Genomic DNA, 17,984 nt, shown 5'->3' with positions numbered 1-17,984 from the left:
TTTAAGGTGCCCATTGACATCGCAGTTGTTTTCTCAGATGCGATCATTTGATAAGATTTGTGGGGTCCTATGTAATCGGAAGGCAATTATCAATTGTTCCTATTAATGGGCAGATTAGGGCTCTTTTTCTCTTCAGAGATAAAAAAGTACCTGAATTGTGCTAGTGTGAGTGCTGCCCACTGTAAAATAACTGATTGACACAATTGTTAAACAATACACAATACGTAATGCGTGAGTAGTGAAGAAATCACTACTTCTACCTGCCAACAATGAGTAAATGTATCGCTAATATTACTAGCAACAATACACATGACTAGCAGTTCACTAGCTGCACTAAAACAACAATGTATTGATCAATTTAAAACAATTAGAATTAGCAGTGTAATAAAAATTCATCCACAGGTGGTACATCATCATATTACAGTACGTTGCCACTCACACAGACATTTATCTTGCACACACGTACTGAAAAAATGTGAAAAAATGCTGTGACCACACTGGAGTAAAAAAGTTGTAAAAGGAAAAAAAAAATTCAAGATGCAGAATATACACTCTTAGGCCCGGTTCACACTTGCGGTGGCCCTCCGGAATCGCCGTGCCGGAGCCGCACCGCCTGCAGAACGGACGGAACGGACGCACGGCATAGCAATTAAAGCCTATGCGTCCGTTCACATGGGTCCGTTCTGCAGAACCGGAGCCGGACCGGATCCGGGCCGGATCCGGACTCCGGCCTCCGTTCCAACATGCGCTATTTTTTCATCCGGCCCCTCCGGCAGCCGTATCCGGGGCGGAGCCGGACTGCACCATCCGGCCAATACAAACAAATGGGAACCGGAGGCCGCACAACACACTGGCTGAGAAATCCGGATCTTCTACCCCACTTCCTATGCGGATTTTTGCGGCGATACTGGCTGGGGACACATGGGCAAGCATTTTGGAGTGGAGCAGCACGAGCTGGAGGTGTTGGCAGGATGTTGGCAGCATGTCGGAGGTGGAGGTGAGTGCTAAACAGCAGAGGGCCTGATTCCACAGGTCTCCCTTCTGCTGACCTCCCAGACCCCAACATTTTTTTTTTTTTTACGTATATTTTGCCAAACGGATCCGGATCGCATCCTGATTACCACCTGATGCAACCTGACCGGATCCGGATCGGATCCGGATCAGAACCGTACGGTTCCGATCCGGATCCGGTCCGGATCCGGTCAGGTCATCCGGTCCGTTTGGCAAACAACCGCTAATGTGAACCGGGCCTTAGTTGCAAAGCTATCTGTTGGCAATCATGGGATCAACAGTACTTCTATGTAATTCTCCTTTTTCTCTTCAGACACAACTGTGAAATCCAACATTCCGATCGACAACATTCTGTATTCCGATCGACCACACAATCACATCATGTCTATTCTCTCGACATACTGTGGGCTTTTCAGTACAATTCCATCATCAGGTCTGGTTGAGCGATTGCATCAGAGGAGGGTGTTGTGCCCTTAATGGGCACCTGAGCGCTGGCACCGATACGGTATTTGCCAGAATCGTTATGTTGTCACACAAGCCACGTATAGGTTTTCATGCTGTGACTGTAACTGCCATTCCTCTGTACAGCTATTCTATGGACAATTTAGTGTGGAACCAAATAACTCTCCCAATACAGCATTTCTGTCAGGACGTTTCATCAAGAAAATCTTCATATAAAAATGTGGCCTTTTGTTATAAAGCAAAAATGAAACAAAAAAAAAAGAACAAAAATATAAAAAACTAGCAGTGTATATAGTGATATAGTGGTCCTGGTGTTGCTTTATTTTTTTTCTTTAGGAAAGTTTAAATAGCTTTATGTTTAACTTTACCATAAAATGACACCGAGCACAGAATAGGCTGCACAGGTTGAAAAATAATATAGGTTTTAACAAATAAGGCTCATATTTGTCTGGGAGGCATTTGTTGACTGAAAATTTTGAATAAAACAAAAAAGGTTATTCTTTTTGTTCCTTGAAGCACATTCTCCATGTTGTAATGTTGTAACGTTAAATATCCTGAACTGCCTTCCCATACACATAGCTACCTCCACTGTCACACTGCAGCTACCAACCTCAGCACACGGAGAGCGACCAGACACCAAAGTGTCCTATGATCATGTGACTCCTGCAGTCATAGCGACTGTTCAATAGTATTGATCAAGGGGAGTTGGGGAGTTTTTTTTAGAATTCTGCCTGTACATATACTGTATACTTCCCCCACCTTTTGTTTCCACCCCATTCCTTTAGATTGTAAGCTCACAAGGGCAGGGCTCTCACCCTTTTGTGTCATTGAATGTTATTAATTTAATTGCTTGCACTCTGTTAGACATTTATACATTTTAGTCATGTTAAATTTGCAATTGTAATCAGCAGTTCAGTATTTTGTATCAGTGTTCATATTGATGTATATCATTGTCTGTATAATTATGTATCCCTTGTTTGTTTTCTTACACTGTACAGCGCCACGGCATATGTTGGCGCTTTATAAATAAATAATAATAATAATAACAATTATATACCTGATGAAACGGGAATGTTAGCCCGCGAAATGCATTATGGTAAGATCAAACTTTTTGCCTTATTATGGCTATTTGGAGGCACACACTCTTTCCTTCATTTTATATCGTTTTTTAATGTTATTATTATTTTCTATTTTTGAGACCTCCTTACCCAGTCAAATTAAAGAGAAAGTTTGTCTTCTGACACAAACATAACTCAGCCATGAAAAATAAAAGCGTATGCAGCAAGAAGGGGTTATAGGGCAGCACGGTGGCATAGTGGTTAGCGCTCTTGCCTTGCAGCGCTGGGTCCCCAGTTCGAATCCCAGCCAGGTCAACATCTGCAAGGAGTTTGTATGTTCTCCCCGTGCCTGTGTGGGTTTCCTCCGGGCACTCCGGTTTCTCCCACATCCCAAAAACATACAGATAAGTTAATTGTCTTTCCTCTAATTTGGCCCTAGATAGATGATATATACAGGACTACACAATACATACATAGACCTATGACTATGGTAGGGACTAGACTGTGAGCCCCTCTGAGGGACAGTTAGTGACAAGACAATATACTCTGTACAGCGCTGTGTAATATGTCGGCGCTATATAAATACTTAAATAAATAATAACAACAAGGCTAACGCATTTATGTCTGCATATGTCCGCATCTGTAACACTGATGTGTTGCTAAAAACCACAAATGCGTAAAGCTTGATACCCACATCGCGATTTTCTCTGCAATTTTTTTTGAGGACAGAGCGGTCATTTCCACGATATCGCGACGTGGGTACAGGAAAACGACCAGGCAAATGCCACTTAGCGTTGCACTGCAATAACAACCGTCATGGCAGATCGGATAGCGAAGCAAAGTCAAAGTACCGTGACTGCTTGAAGTCTCGTTCACTCCCGACGTGTAGCATCGCGTGCCATCCTGCATACCCGCTAGCAAGAGGCATCACTAACAACCGTCATTAAGGGGACGTCGCAGGACCTGTCGGGCGGTGAGTACCAGGCTTTAGAGGGCTCAGGCCCTAAGGGGGCTATGATTATTATTTTTTCTTTTTTTTTCTGATTGGACTTGATGGACGGATAAACTAACTATGTAACAATGACTCATCTTGCACATCAAAATCCGAATTCTAGAATCTTGGTGAGGATACTATCTGCATGGCATTTGTATGTTTTCCCCATGTCTGTGTGGGTTTCCTTCCATGGCCTAAAAAACATACTGTTAGGTTAATTGGTTTCGCCCAAAACAGTCCGCAGAGTCTGACTTGCACATTATATTATTAACCCTGCCAAGGATAGTTGGATAAGTGAACTGTATGATGGAATTTGTAAAACTCTGTGGAAAATGTGTCAGTGCTGCATCAATGCTTGTTAATAGTACTAACAGTAATAATAATTCTGTGATGCAGTCTGCTTTTGTTATAGTATGACTACATACGGAAAGGGGGGGCGGGGGGGGGGGAATGTAACTGCATAACTGTAACTGCCCCTAATTGCTGCATACAATATTCTTTCAGAAGAACTTAAAGCAGGAACATCTGAAGTCAGTTCAAAGCCACTGCATGGAGACATTATACTGTATTATTATTGTTTAGTATTTATATAGCACCAGACATTATATTATTTAGTATTTATATAGCACCGACATTCAACAGCTCTGTACAGAGTATATATAGTCTCATCACTAACTGTCCCTCAGAGGGGCTCACAATCAAATCCCTACCACAGCCATAGCCGTATGCGCTACCATATTATAGCACTGACATCTTCTGCAGCACTTTATAGAGTACATAGTCATGTCACTGACTGTCCACAAGGGGCTCACAATCTAATCCCACCATAATCATATGTCTGTATCGTGTAGTGCGTGTATCGTAGTCTAGGGCCAATTTAGGGGGAAGCTAGTTAACTAATCTGTATGTTTTTGGGATGTGGGGGGAAACCAGAGTGCTCAGAGGAAACCCAGGCAGCAACAGGAAGACCATGCACACTCCATGCAGATAGTGACCTGGCTGGGATTCGAACCAGAGACTCAGTGCTGCAAGGTAAGAGAGCTAACCAATACACCACCATGCTGCCCCTATAATCAATAGAAGAAAAGTTCAGGACTAGACCTGGTTTATTACAAATGAAAGGTACCGTTACAGTGTGACCATCAGGGCAGAAATGGAGATCAGGTTTGCCAGGTCAGGGGATGCGCACATTGGATGGATCACAGTAAAAACTGTACATTGTAGAACTCAGAGTAATAGACACAACACAGAACAGAACAACTACAGACCAGGCTGTCATCTAGTTCAGAACTTTAGCAGACAAATATACTGTATGACATCCCTACCAGCATCACAGATCCAAAGGATCACATGTCTCAGTAGGGCTAATTATATAAGAATTCCAAAAGGTCTTTCATAAATGTATTCCCCCTAGTTGTAACATTTACTGCTACTTGACTACTACTTAAATGCGGTTTTCTCTGTTTCTCATAAAATACTACGAAAAAAAAACCCCATAAAAAATGAAGCCCCCCAAAAACCATTTACAGCATTTGAAAATACCATATGATGGCATGAGATTAAATTGACTTTTAGAATGTAGTTTACAGTACTGTGGCACTCACAGTGAGTCGGCTCTTTATGGGATTGGACAAATTAGACATAATCTGTGAGTTAAACATTGATGCTTATTTAGGTCTTGGAAAATAAAATATTTTTGAAAAAAAAAAAGAATGCAGTTCACATCCTCTGCCATATTAATAATAATAAAAAGTGACTTCCATTGTATAGTTGTTATATACAGAAGTAGTGATGTCCCTCTAGTCCCTAGTCAACGGTTTACCTGCATACACACAACCCAATGACAAGTGTGCCACCCAGTGATGTTGGATGAAAGCCAGAGCTGCCATAGAAAGCAGAGGTGCGGCCAGCCCTGATTTTTGGGAATAGCCACTGTAGCGGCTAGGAAGAGTTACCTCTATTAATAATTAATAACAAGAAAAAACTCTGCAAGCCTGTAATCATTAAAAGTTTAGCTGTTCTTTGAATGCATAAATCACACATGCTTGCCATGCGTTTTAGTGGTGTCTGGTTAGCTGTCACAAGCATTTATTAGTGGTTTGACTGCAAGAAGCACTTAGGTCAACTCATCTTGCAGAGATGCTACACATAAGCTAACCACTAGTGGCTTTTAAGCGCAAACCCATTAATTGATTAAAGCTGATAAATAGAATTCCTCATGCTTGCTGGGCCGATGAACTATGTGCTTAAAGGAATACTTAAGTCAAACTGAAAAAATGACTTTTACTCACCTGGGGCATCCCTCAGCCCCCTGAAGCTGGATGGTGCCCTCGCAGCCTTGCTCCGATCCTCCTGTCCCCGCCAGCGGCGGGTTCGGCAACAGCCACCGACAGGCTGGGAACGCGGCTGATTTTCCGCGTTCCCTGCCGCTATTATCACCCTCTATGCTGATATATATATATATATATATATATATATATACGCTATAGCAGCATAGAGGGTGATAATAGCGGCAGGGAACGCGGAAAATCAGCCGCGTTCCCAGCCTGTCGCCGAACCCAGAAGTAGCCGCTGGCGGGGACAGGACGGTCAGAGCGGGGCTGCGAGGGCACCATCCAGCTTCAGGGGGCTGAGGGATGCCCCAGGTGAGTAAAAGTCATTTTTTCAGTTTGACTTAAGTATTCCTTTAAAGGGTACCCGAACTGACATGTGAGAGGATGAGATAGATATAGGTACATATACTATTAGTCCTACTAAGTAACTGTCTGAAGTCCCTTTCTGTTTTCCTCTAAAGCAAGTGTTAAATAACTAGTGTTTTTTTTCTATGCAAATGAGCCAGTCAAACAGAAAGTTTACGTAAGCCAATGTGCAGAAAACTAAATAGAAGGCAAGACAATTTTATCTGGCTGAGGAAACACTGCTGATAAAGTTTTAGCACTGAAAAATTCAAAAGAGTATTACTTCTGTTTGTTTTGCAGCATTATAAAGATGATTTTACATAAGACTGCCATGGCTGCTGTTAAGAATTCCGTCTTACCAATAGATCCAAACTGAAAATAAAAGTATGGGACTCTATTATTTGTTACTCATGTTCCACTCATGTTAGTACTACACATACAATTTTCTCTTACGGTTATTTTCAGTTCAGACTTGCTTTAAAGTTGATTTTCTTGTGAATTATGTATGTCCATGTTTGCAATCACAAGACCAGGATAAAGAGGTTAGTCAAAGAGGTGGTTCTACATAACACAGTGGGAATCTAACAGTGAGAGCTCGACTGCAGGAGTTATTAGCAGTATGGCGACTCATGAGTGTGCTGCTACTCTTTAAAATCACATCAGGACGCCTAGGGTTATGATACGCAACTTAGCAAATGAAAAAGCGAAAAAGTGAGATCGCAGAGTTGTGCTGGTGGTGCCAAGCGGCTGGGTTACATGAGCCACACAAACACTGGACTGGAATTCAGACACTAGGGAATAGGAGACCTACGGCATATATGGTATCCCTATCTGCCTGGAGTTCGGCTTCAGCTTCAGACATGAAGGCCATGTGCAGCCTTCCTAACAGTTAGATATGTCTTCAACAGCCATCTATACTTTGTGTATTGTTGTACATTTTATTTAATAAGCCTGAATGGGTTATAATATTGAGAGCAGAAACAGAAGTGCAACCCATCAAGCTGAAAACACAAATAAGTGGTAAAGTGGAGCTAATAAAAATAATAAAAAACGAGATTAGTACCATGCGTTCTCCTAGCTTTCTGCGTGAAATTCAATAGGCAGCAAGAAGTAGGCCCGTCCGTCAGCAGCAGCTACCCAGAATGCTGTTCTGAGATTTCCTAGAAAACAGGATAATGACTGACAGCTCTTCACTGAAAACTGATTCCCAACTCAAGTCTTCATTTTTCACTGATGCTTGTGGCCTTCACTTTACATGTGCTTATTTTAATGTTTTCATTTGTAAGTGGGTTATGTAAGTAAAAGATGGAAAGGAGGACCCGAGACCGAGATGTGAGTTTTCAGAAAAACATTAAATATAAAATCTTAAAAAAAAAAATGTACTGTATGCTAGGCACAGAAACTGAATACTTCGAACTATAAGGAATAAAAAGGCTACATAGTTATAAAACCTTACATAGATTTAAAGAAAAGTAAAAGTGACCCTCAATTCCTGTTTATGGCTACAGATATTTTTGTACAGTTTTTTTAATTTTTTTTTTATGTTGTACCCATAAATGTAGATTTGGGTGTACAGAGCAGTAGGTACTATCGCTGCATGGTGGCCTATGGAGAGCGCCCTTAGTGGCTGCAGCTCTCAAGTGCTTTGAGTCTAACAGGAGAAAAGTATTTTGCAAATGTTAGCATTTATTTATTATTTTTGTTACATGTGCTGCTGACAAAAAAAATAATTAAAGGGACACTACAGCGAACAACTGTAAAATTTAAAATATGTGCAAACATATACAAATAAAAAGTACATTTTTTCCAGAGTAAAATGAGCCATAAATTACTTTTCTCTTATGTTGCTGTCACTTACATTAGGTAGTAGAAATCTGACAGAAGTGACAGGTTTTGAACTAGTCCATCTCTTTATAGGGGATTCTCAGGGATATATTTATTATCAAAAGCACTTAGTGAATGGCAGTTGCTCTGTCCAACTGACAAAAAACTGTGTAGTGAGCAGGGAAGCTGGCCAGCATCATTGTTTAAATTCTTCTTAGGGAATATTTTTATAAAGAATAAAAGCCTTGCTGAGAATCCCCTATGAAGAGATGGACTAGTCCAAAACCTGTCACTTCTGTCAGATTTCTACTGCCTACTGTAAGTGACAGCATTATAGGAAAAACGTAATTTATGGCTCATTTTACTCAGGAAAAAATGTACTTGTTATTTGTATATGTTTGCACTTATTTTAAATTTTACAGTTTTTCGCTGTAGTGCCCCTTTAAAACTAAAATTGCAAACTTTATTAATGATCTTGGGCCCATGGAATCATCGACAAATATCTTGACCAAAACGGACTGGAAAAAAAGATCAGTATATGAGCAACTCAGTGGCCTGGTTGTTAGCACTCTTGCTTTGTATTGCTGCATTTCGCCAGGGACAATCACTCTGAGTAACTATCCATATTTTTTACTAGGACTTCTGCAAAGTACTGTTGTTTTGTACTTTTCCAAATTCTAAATGCGGACTGATCAACAGACTAGTTCTTTTAAAGGCAGGAGCTAGCGTTATAGGTTAAAAATGAAAACTAGAGCCACAGACTACCCAGCACGCTCATGGTGAACCATGAGCTTGCTGGGTATCGCGCTTTTCTCCTGGCGGACTCAAAGCGCCAGAGCTGCAGCCACTAGGGCGCGCTCTATAGACAGTAGCAGTGTTAGGGAAACTTGCCTAAGGTCTCCTACTGGATAGGTGCTGGATTACTGAACAAGCAGAGCCGAGATTCGAACCCTGGTCTCCTGTGTCAGAGGCAGAGCCCTTAACCATTACACCATCCAGCCACTAAGCACTTTAATTTAATTAATGTGTAGTATGCTGGTTCTGCCCAGTAGAAGAGATAGATGACATAGCTTGTTAACAGGCAGCACGGTGGCATACTGACTAGCTATTTTAGGGTCCTGAATCCAATTCCCAATCAGCCAGGAGTTTGTAAGATCTCCATGTGTTCGCGTGGATTTCCTCTGGGTACCCTGACTCCTTTGACATCCCAGAAACATAAAAGTTGGTTGACCTGACACTACACTGTGGCACAAACTTCAGATTGTGAGCTCTGCGGGGAAGAAGGAAATGATATGGGTTTCCTCTAGGCACTGATTTCCTCCCACATCCTAAAAACATACAGTTAATCGGCTTCTCCCTATATTGGCCCCAGACTACATACATACACGATACATACATAGACATAGGACTATGGTGGGGATTCGATTGTGAGCCCCTTTGAGGGACAGTTACATGACAAGACAATATACTCTGTACAGCACTGCGGAAGATGTCCGTGATATATAAACACTAAATAATAATATGCCTTTTTCAATGTACCCATCACCCGTCAAATGCTGCATGATATGTTGGTACTATGTAAATACAGATCACAATAGACATGTTTCTTAAGCCTCTATAATGAAACTTAAAAGGTCACTAATCTTTGAACTTTTTTTTTTAATATAATAGCTATAGCAAGTAGTATATCAAGTATACCAAGCAGACAATAAATTCCCCAAAAACGTAGAGTGGAAAGCAATGGACAAAAGTTAGATAGGCCTCCTTAAGTTCAGAGGCTATTTTTTACTATAGTGTTTCTTGTCTCTGCAGTACATAGTCTATCAAATTAACATGTATTTCTGGAGGTTATCATCTCATACATTAACTATGTACTGGTAGATAGTTTTCAACTGTAGTGTGCATATACTAAATATGCAATTACGGTCCCCTCTGTTGCCTGTATTGTACTTTATACAGCACACAAAATATGACAGCACTAAAATAAATAAAATGAATAAACATTTTAAAATGCTAAAATACCATAAAATAGAAAATGAACCCAAAAATTTACATTTGTTATGTCAATAGCAAACCACGACAGCCAAATGCTAGCTAAAAACTTTATAAAGGAATCTCTCAGTGATAAAACGACACCGGAATGGGCAGTGGTTTGCCAACTAACCACCTCCTGCAAAATAAACATTTTAAACATCTAATTTGTGCACCTTCAGTGCACATAGTACGTTTATATGTCTACTCTGCCGAAGTGCGCACGCATTCATACCCTTCAGCCCATCGCATGAACTGGTTAAGCAGATGTATGTCTGCCTTATGGTCATTTGCTGTGTTAGTGGCCATTCTCAATAATTATCTAAAGTTTTCAGAGCTTCTGTTGGACATGTACATAAAATGCATCAATGACACTAATTTTCCACTGCTAATGACTCAGTAATGACACTATGGCCTCAATTCACTAAGCTTTATCAAACACTGATACTGTTTATCAAACGTTTGATAATTTACTTGAGGGGTAAAATCTCATTTTGAATTCACTAAGGTGTTATAGATTTATTGAACGTTTTAGCGATAAAACATTCGATAAATATATAACACCTTAGTGAACTCAAAATGAGATTTTACCCATGAAGTAAATTATCAAACATTTGATAAAGTGTTTGATAAAGCTTAGTGAATTGAGGCCTATGGGTTTACAAAACAATTTTTTTTTCCCAACTTCTCCAGTTCCCTCTCCAATGCTAACCGTATATCATATGTGACTGGTTTGCTTTAAATTAGGTTGTTGTTTTTTTACAGCTGCACACAGGTTTGGACTTACTCTCATGTGTTAGGAGGCTGCAAGCTTCAAACAGCTATTCCCTTCTATCTAACAGAACAGCAACTCTGGGGTTAAGTTCCACTTCTTTAAATTCCTAATTAAGGACACCCATGAATTTAAAGCCACATTAATCTCCCGGCTTGAAAAAAGAACCAGCAACACATTTAACTCAGACTAAAGTCAATTACAGAGGCCACATCTCATTTCTGAAAGGAGGAATTTTAGTACAATTATTTTATGCTGTCATTGCTGCACCTTTCAATCGTGTGTGTGTGTGTGTGTGTGTGTGTGTGTGTGTGTGTGTGTGTGTGTGTGTGTGTGTGTATGTGTATGTGTATATATATATATATATATATATATATATATATATATATGGTATATATATTTATTTTTTTCACTTTACAGAATTTTAAAAACAGTCAGTCGAAAAAATAATAAATGGATTTCTAATCACAATATTAAAATAATAACCAAGCATAAAACACTACAGTACTTTTTTTTTTTTTTAAAGCCAAACTGTAAGTTGAAAGAAATGGAGGCTCACTGATAGGACTACAGAAAACCTTAGGATGCTTCTGGTTACTATAACTCCTATATTTCCCACAAAGCCACTTATTTAGACCTAGCCTTATAAGAAGAATTGCATTTTTTTATGTTAAGAAAAAAAGATATAAATATCAAATTATATGCAATGTTCTGTAAGTTTTCCTAAAAGCTTTCTTTCTATCTCTTTTTTTCCCCTCATTCCCTCAAAAGTAACACCCACACTGTTCTTTAAGTTTTCTATAATAGAGATAATATAATAAAAAATAAAACCTACTTTATGCACAAAAACGTTAGAAGGAATGAAAACAATGAATGCACAAATAGTGACCAATAACAATAAAATACCAATAAAAATAATAATAATAATAATGAGGATAATGAGGATAATGCAAATTTGCTTGGTCAGTGAAAAGCGATATAATATTTTAGCATGTGCCTACTTATGTAATTTATCCAACTAATGCAATACAATTTTATCTGCTTCTGACATATAAAAAAAAGGAAAAATAAATAAAAAAAATTATAATATATATATATATATATATATATATATATATATGTGTGTGTGTGTGTGTGTGTGTGTGTGTGTGTGTGTGTTTTGTTTTTTTCTGTGTGCGTATGAACTTTACACAGTATATCTTCAATACATATTGTAAACGCGTAAAAATAACATTCAATGGATAATTTTGTGGTGTAAAAATCTAAATTTGCCAGGGGTTTTTAGGTGGCTTCAATGTAACAAAACAATTTGTGGAAACGCTTCTTACTGGTGTCACCACCTTTAGGACCAGGCAAGGCCACTGTCACCACCATGTCACTGCTGTTCTTTGTCACCTAATTGGATGGCTTATCGGCAACTGATTTAAATGGTGTGTTGGTTAAACACCAATAGTCTACTTAAGATCTATAAATAAATAGGAGTAGGGGGTATGGATGGCTATTGTTGAGTTTGGTGGCTACTGATTGTCTTCTATTAGTGTCCTACCAGCAGTGTTGTGGAGGAAAGCCCTTGATTGTCTGGAGGATTGTACTCTGTCATCAGCACAGTGTTTGCTAAACCTGGAGATCCACAGCACTGGCTCAAGCATCAAGCTGTTTGTTTTACAAACCCACCATTTTCCTCTTTTAACAAAAGAATCCCTAGCCCCAGGAGCTTGCACTTAAATATTATGATAATATGAATGTAAAATTTCACTTCACCACTGACTCTGAACACCTTCCTTGTGTACCATGTAGTAATTTAAATCAATATTACTTACTATACACCCCCTTCCCCCCAAAAAAAAATAATAAAAAAAATTGGTCTTCTTTAAAGTGGATTCTGCCTACTTTCTTAAGATGAACTAAAAGTAAAAGTAAACTCTAAAGTCTTCCTAAGCTGGGAAGAATTTACTCATTTTCTGATGCTATGATTGTGCCTATCCTTCTGCATTCAGAAAGCTGAGGCTAATTTTTAACATAGCTATACACGAATAAATCGATTCAGTCAATATCTCGCAGATTTTTTTAACGATTGTAGCTGGTAAACAACTATGATTTTTTCTTACGATCAAATGAATAATTTTTGAGGGATAACAAAAGAACAATTGGGTGCAGTGGGAAATAAAATACTTTACTGATGAACATTGTTAATCTCTGCACACAAAAAAAGCAAAAGCATAAGTTGGCAACAGGTTGCTCTGACTGGTTTAACTGCATATTAAAACAGAAACTGATAGTTCTGCTTAAAATTCTTACAATTATGAGATTTGCAAGATTGGCTGTTTCACGAACTAGCTGGCAATCCGACAAGGAATAGCTCCATTATTTTTTAGGTTTTAGATTTGCGTAGGTTATATCATTACTGTTACTCTCCTATGATTTTTCTACAGCGCAGAAGTTGATGCTGGTAAATATAATAACAATCCTCACCATCCTCACCACAAATACAGAGATCCACTCTATGTTTTAAAAACATATATTTTGTGTTATAAAATTATTCAGGTTTTTGTTTTACTTTTATCACTTTACATTTTTGTACTTTTAGAATATATAACAACAAATAGTTTTACCTTTGTGCATAAAGTTTATCTTTACTTAAAACCCTTTTAGGGTAACTAAAGAATGATGCCAGATACACCAGATTACAGAATATGCTCATTACCATACATAAACCATATGCTGTGCTTTAATAATACATGAGGCAGTATTCAGTAGGGTAATGTTAATGTGCAAAAAGTATTTCAGAGATACTCAACACAAAAAAGTGAACAGCTTTCAGTTGTTATTTTTAATCTAGTCCTCAGCAGGTACATAAGGTCTGTCCCATTGAACAGATTGCTAATTAAACAGCAAAATTTCAACTGCTTTAGCAAAAGTATAGCTAAAGGTAAATTTAGTTATATTATATTCTTTAATAGGAATTAATTTACTACTAACACTTAAAGAATTGAAAACGAATATAGATGTATTACCGTCAGAAATCTTTCAATGCAAAGATGATATCTTTGCATTGAACTTTAGTTTTTGAACGCCACCGCAGCAAAATGATGAACTGCATTTGAATGTTAGCAAGGACAAAATAAAGTTTGGTTTTCGGATACTGGACTTTAGTTTAATAGAAAACAATATATTGTTTAACACAGTATAATCTGATGCTTTAAACTGTGACATTAAAAAAATGATAAGGTTCAAGTACACCAAATGATGAAATTTTAAAAAGATACGATTCAGAAGCATGCAAAATAAATATTTCTGTGTATTTAAGCTGAACTATTCATATCATTTTGGAGTTGGTGTCACACAAGTAGCTAGTCGGATGTGTTATATTTTTAGGCAATTGTGCACATTATAAGCAGCAATCCTGTAATCATAATTATTCTCAAGAGTAACTCGGTGCAATTTAACAAGCAACAGAATTCCAAAGGGAATATTTGAAAACTAATGGGTTTACTATGAAATAAAGCAGCTCTGAAGGTGGAACAGCAATAACTTCCTTGTAGGACTGCGCTGTTGAGTTAAAGCCTCCTGTACGCTCCTATTGCCTTCTGCACACCACTAAATCATGTTTGAGAAAAGTCCCCAGGAGCAGCTGGGAACTCATTTTTCATTTATTGCCTGCTTTGACTTTAAACTTAACTTAAAAATGATTAAAAAGCTCTGTGTCAGATTAAAATGTAACTGGCAGTCTGATCCAATAGCGCCTGACATGCATTAACGGTTATTGAATTGTATATTTTAATTGGGGCTTAATGAAATGATTATTGCACTTATTGTAGAAGGGATATGAGCACTAATATGCTAATATTGCATATTCAGCTTTGAGGTTATATTCCAGCAGGGTCCCACTATAAACGCACAATAAGAAAGAAGAAAAGGAGGCTTTAAGCCTTCGAAAAACAGAAAAATTACATTTAGTAGATCTTTTCAAACATTATTATAGTCCAGTGCTAATTCAATAAAATAATGTTCTGCAAATTAAAATATTCTTGAGCTTTAATATTTTTTTCTTAATCATGATCATCATCTATAGAATTTTATTTTCGACTGCAATAAATTGCTTTAGAGCTTAAAACAGAATGTAACTACGTTCCACTATAAAACGATCTTCCCAATTATATTTAGAGACAACTCCAGATGATGAAGGGGTAGAAGTCTAATGAAGGCTATAATGGGATTATCATATGTGATGTTAATTAATGTTCAATGTTTGTTACCCTAATTTTAATTGTAAGCTTTTTTTGGGGGGCAGGATATGCCTCTCCTCCTGTGCTATGTTTCTGCAATGGACTATCACAAACTTGTAATCTACATTAATTAATGTAGTCAGTAATAAAATAGAACTTAAATCTTAAATCTATCGTTAGAGGAACAGCTATAGGCCTGATAACTTTAATTTGGTACAATTAAAATTAAATGCTTGTTAAAATAAGTAATGCGACTAATATTAAAGGATAAAAAAGACCAGAATAAGCAGGAAAATAAAAATATAAAAAGAAAGAGAGAGTATTAAGAAAAAAGAAGGGGGGGGGGGGTAGACAGATAACTTCTGTATAGCAACCCTAGGGCACAACCAGCAGACGTAATCCTGCTTAGCTTATCTGCGCTGCACATCACTCTTTTTGCTGAGCCACAATGAATAATAATTTAAAGCTGCCTTTCTCCACAGAAACTATTACTCTGCAAATGAACACAAGTTGAAGCCATTACCAGCAGGAACAACGAAGGCTGACGGAGCGTTAGAAGGGGGAAAAAAACATTTGAGACTCACCCCTGTCTAGAAGAAGATCCCCAGTTCCTCCAGCCAAACTCCTGACTGCTGTCTGCTCAGATGGTCAAGTGAGTGGAGACAAAGTGTGAGAGAAAAACTGGTGTAAAGTTCAGGCAGAGCAGACGCTCTGGTTCCACGCGACTGAGCAGGGAAAGGAGAGTAATTTTGGGCTTCTAGTTCTTCCCAGAATGCTTTCAGAGCCAGCGGTCAGTTATGAAGTTATTTGTGTTCCACACAAACGGTGGAGAGCTAGGCATAAAAGAAATAAAAAATAACTAAACAAAAACAAAAACCAAGTGAGGACTTTAATGGACACACTCCTGTCCAGGTGCTATTGTGCTGACTGCCCTCCACAACTTCAGGGAGGGAGGGAATGGACAGGCTGCTTTGGAGAGAGGGGAGGGTGAGTGGGAGAGGAGAAGAGACAGAAGGAAGGGGTGGCTTCAGCAAGATTTTCAATCCTACACAAGACAGGTCTGCGAAACCCTTTGTAGGACAGGAGGAGACTGCACCGAGGCATAAAACTACTTTCCACAACCTTATTAGTCTCCTTTTTTACCCCCCAAAGCACTTTGAAAGTTTTGTCTTGCCTAAATATGCAAGTGGACTGGATTAACAGAACAAATAACTTTTGGCTGGCCTTCTTCTGGGGATTTTTTTTTCTCAGAAAATGCAAAAGAGGTCAACTATCTGCATTATCAGAAGAATAGCCAGAGAACAAACGTCAGGAACATAATTTGTGACCGTTCTACAGAAATCCCTCGAGTTTTACAGTGATCTGTCAGAGTACCAAGTGCTTTGGACTATTATGGCTTCTTTATACGGTATCACTGTATAATATATACAACTTTATTGTTAACAATTCCTTAAAGGAAAACGATCACGAAAATTTGTAAAATGTAAAATACATACTTACAAAATGTACCTTTCTCCCAGAGTAAAATACACTATACAGCAATTTTTTTCTATGTCACTGTCACTTACAGAAGGTAGTAAGATTCTGACAGATCTGACAGGTTTTGGACTAGTCCAGCTCCTCATGGGATATTCTTAAGTATTTCTTTATTTAAAAAGGCACTTACTGAATAACAGTTGCTCAGTCCAACTGCCAAAATAAGGTGCAAATAGGCAGTCTAGCTGGTCGGCATCTTTGTACAGATCATTTCCTGGGAGTGCTTTTGTAAGGAATAATGGAGATACTGAGACTCCCCCATGAGAAGATGGACTTGTCTAAAACCCGTTAGATCTGTCAGGTTTTTACTACCTACTGTGACAGCAACATAGGAAAAAAGTTATTTCTAGCGCATTTTCCTCTGGGAGCAAAACACATTTTTATAAGTATGTATCCAGTGGCGTAGCAATAGGGGATGCAGAGTTTGCACCCGCACTGGGGGCCCTTGGGCCAGAGGGGGCCTGCACTGGGGCCCAAAGCTCCTTAGCTAAACCACTGTATGCATCTTACATTTTACAGTCTCTCGATAGTGCTCCTTGTGAGAAGGTGATGTATGGCGGGTAGGCTGTCCTAAAGTTGTAAGATTGCTGATATATATTCTCCAGCTTAATCTATCACCAGTAAGACTTCTTACATATTATTTAATGGAATCATGCAGAATTTATAAGATACCACTGGCACCACTCCTGGCTGGACCAAAGAACTGCAGTAACTTTTTGCATATTTACACCGCCCACGATACCAGCATGTGCACTAAAGAACTGCAGTAGGAGTCCATAGACTGGAGGGGACCATATACTGGTGGACAGTGGTGGATCACAATAGCTTAGAGCCTAATCAATCCCTGCCATGCACTGAGGGGGACCAAAAGTATAAAGCAGGCTGTGCATATAGGGTTGATGTGGCTCTGTACATTTTATAAGCTATAGGCTTGCTATACTCCAGCGATTCTGGATGCAAGCCTGGCTTCAGGGGCATAAAGAGATGATTTGCATATTCGGGAGTGATGTATCGTGGGAAATAAAACAAAGCTGAGTTATTGCAAATACTTTCTGTTTTAAGAAAGCAAATGGACACTGAAATGATCCAATGGTACAGCGATTCAATAAAAACAATTGGTTGTCCTGAAAAGTCTAAAGGTTTTTTGGGGGGGAGTGAGGGGGGCGCAAGAATTTTCAATTTTTTTATCAATATAAGTCGATTGTGAGTGTTGGATTTTTCTGATCAGTTTTTAAGAAAATTAAATGGTGTAGGGTAGACTGTCAATTTATTAAAGTATAGACAATTTTTTTTCCTTTCATAATTGGGAAAAACAGAACACACGTGTGATACATTGGTCAGATTTTTGAAATTTTACACTTAATCAGAAAAAAATTACCGTAATTCTTGAGT

General features: G+C 38.6%; 1 protein-coding gene across 9 annotated transcripts in view; it reads right to left on the bottom strand.

Moving 5' to 3' along the window:
• The window catches only part of EYA2 (EYA transcriptional coactivator and phosphatase 2), a 252,785-nt gene that overhangs the window by 211,652 nt on the left and 23,149 nt on the right, over positions 1-17,984 (bottom strand). For 4 of the 9 annotated variants that reach the window (XM_068262947.1, XM_068262944.1, XM_068262946.1 and 1 more), the window contains one exon: positions 15,641-15,889. The exons of 4 other annotated variants lie outside the window; for them this stretch is intronic. The gene's annotated coding sequence lies outside the window, so the exon portion shown is untranslated. Of the gene's footprint in view, positions 1-15,640; positions 15,997-17,984 lie in introns of those variants that run through there. One more of the 9 variants, XM_068262945.1, reaches the window with a different exon arrangement.

Source organism: Hyperolius riggenbachi, chromosome 12, assembly GCF_040937935.1.
Source record: "Hyperolius riggenbachi isolate aHypRig1 chromosome 12, aHypRig1.pri, whole genome shotgun sequence".
Classification (NCBI taxonomy): domain Eukaryota; kingdom Metazoa; phylum Chordata; class Amphibia; order Anura; family Hyperoliidae; genus Hyperolius; species Hyperolius riggenbachi.
Note: the sequence above shows the minus strand (reverse complement) of the source record. Positions and strands in the feature narration are given on the sequence as shown.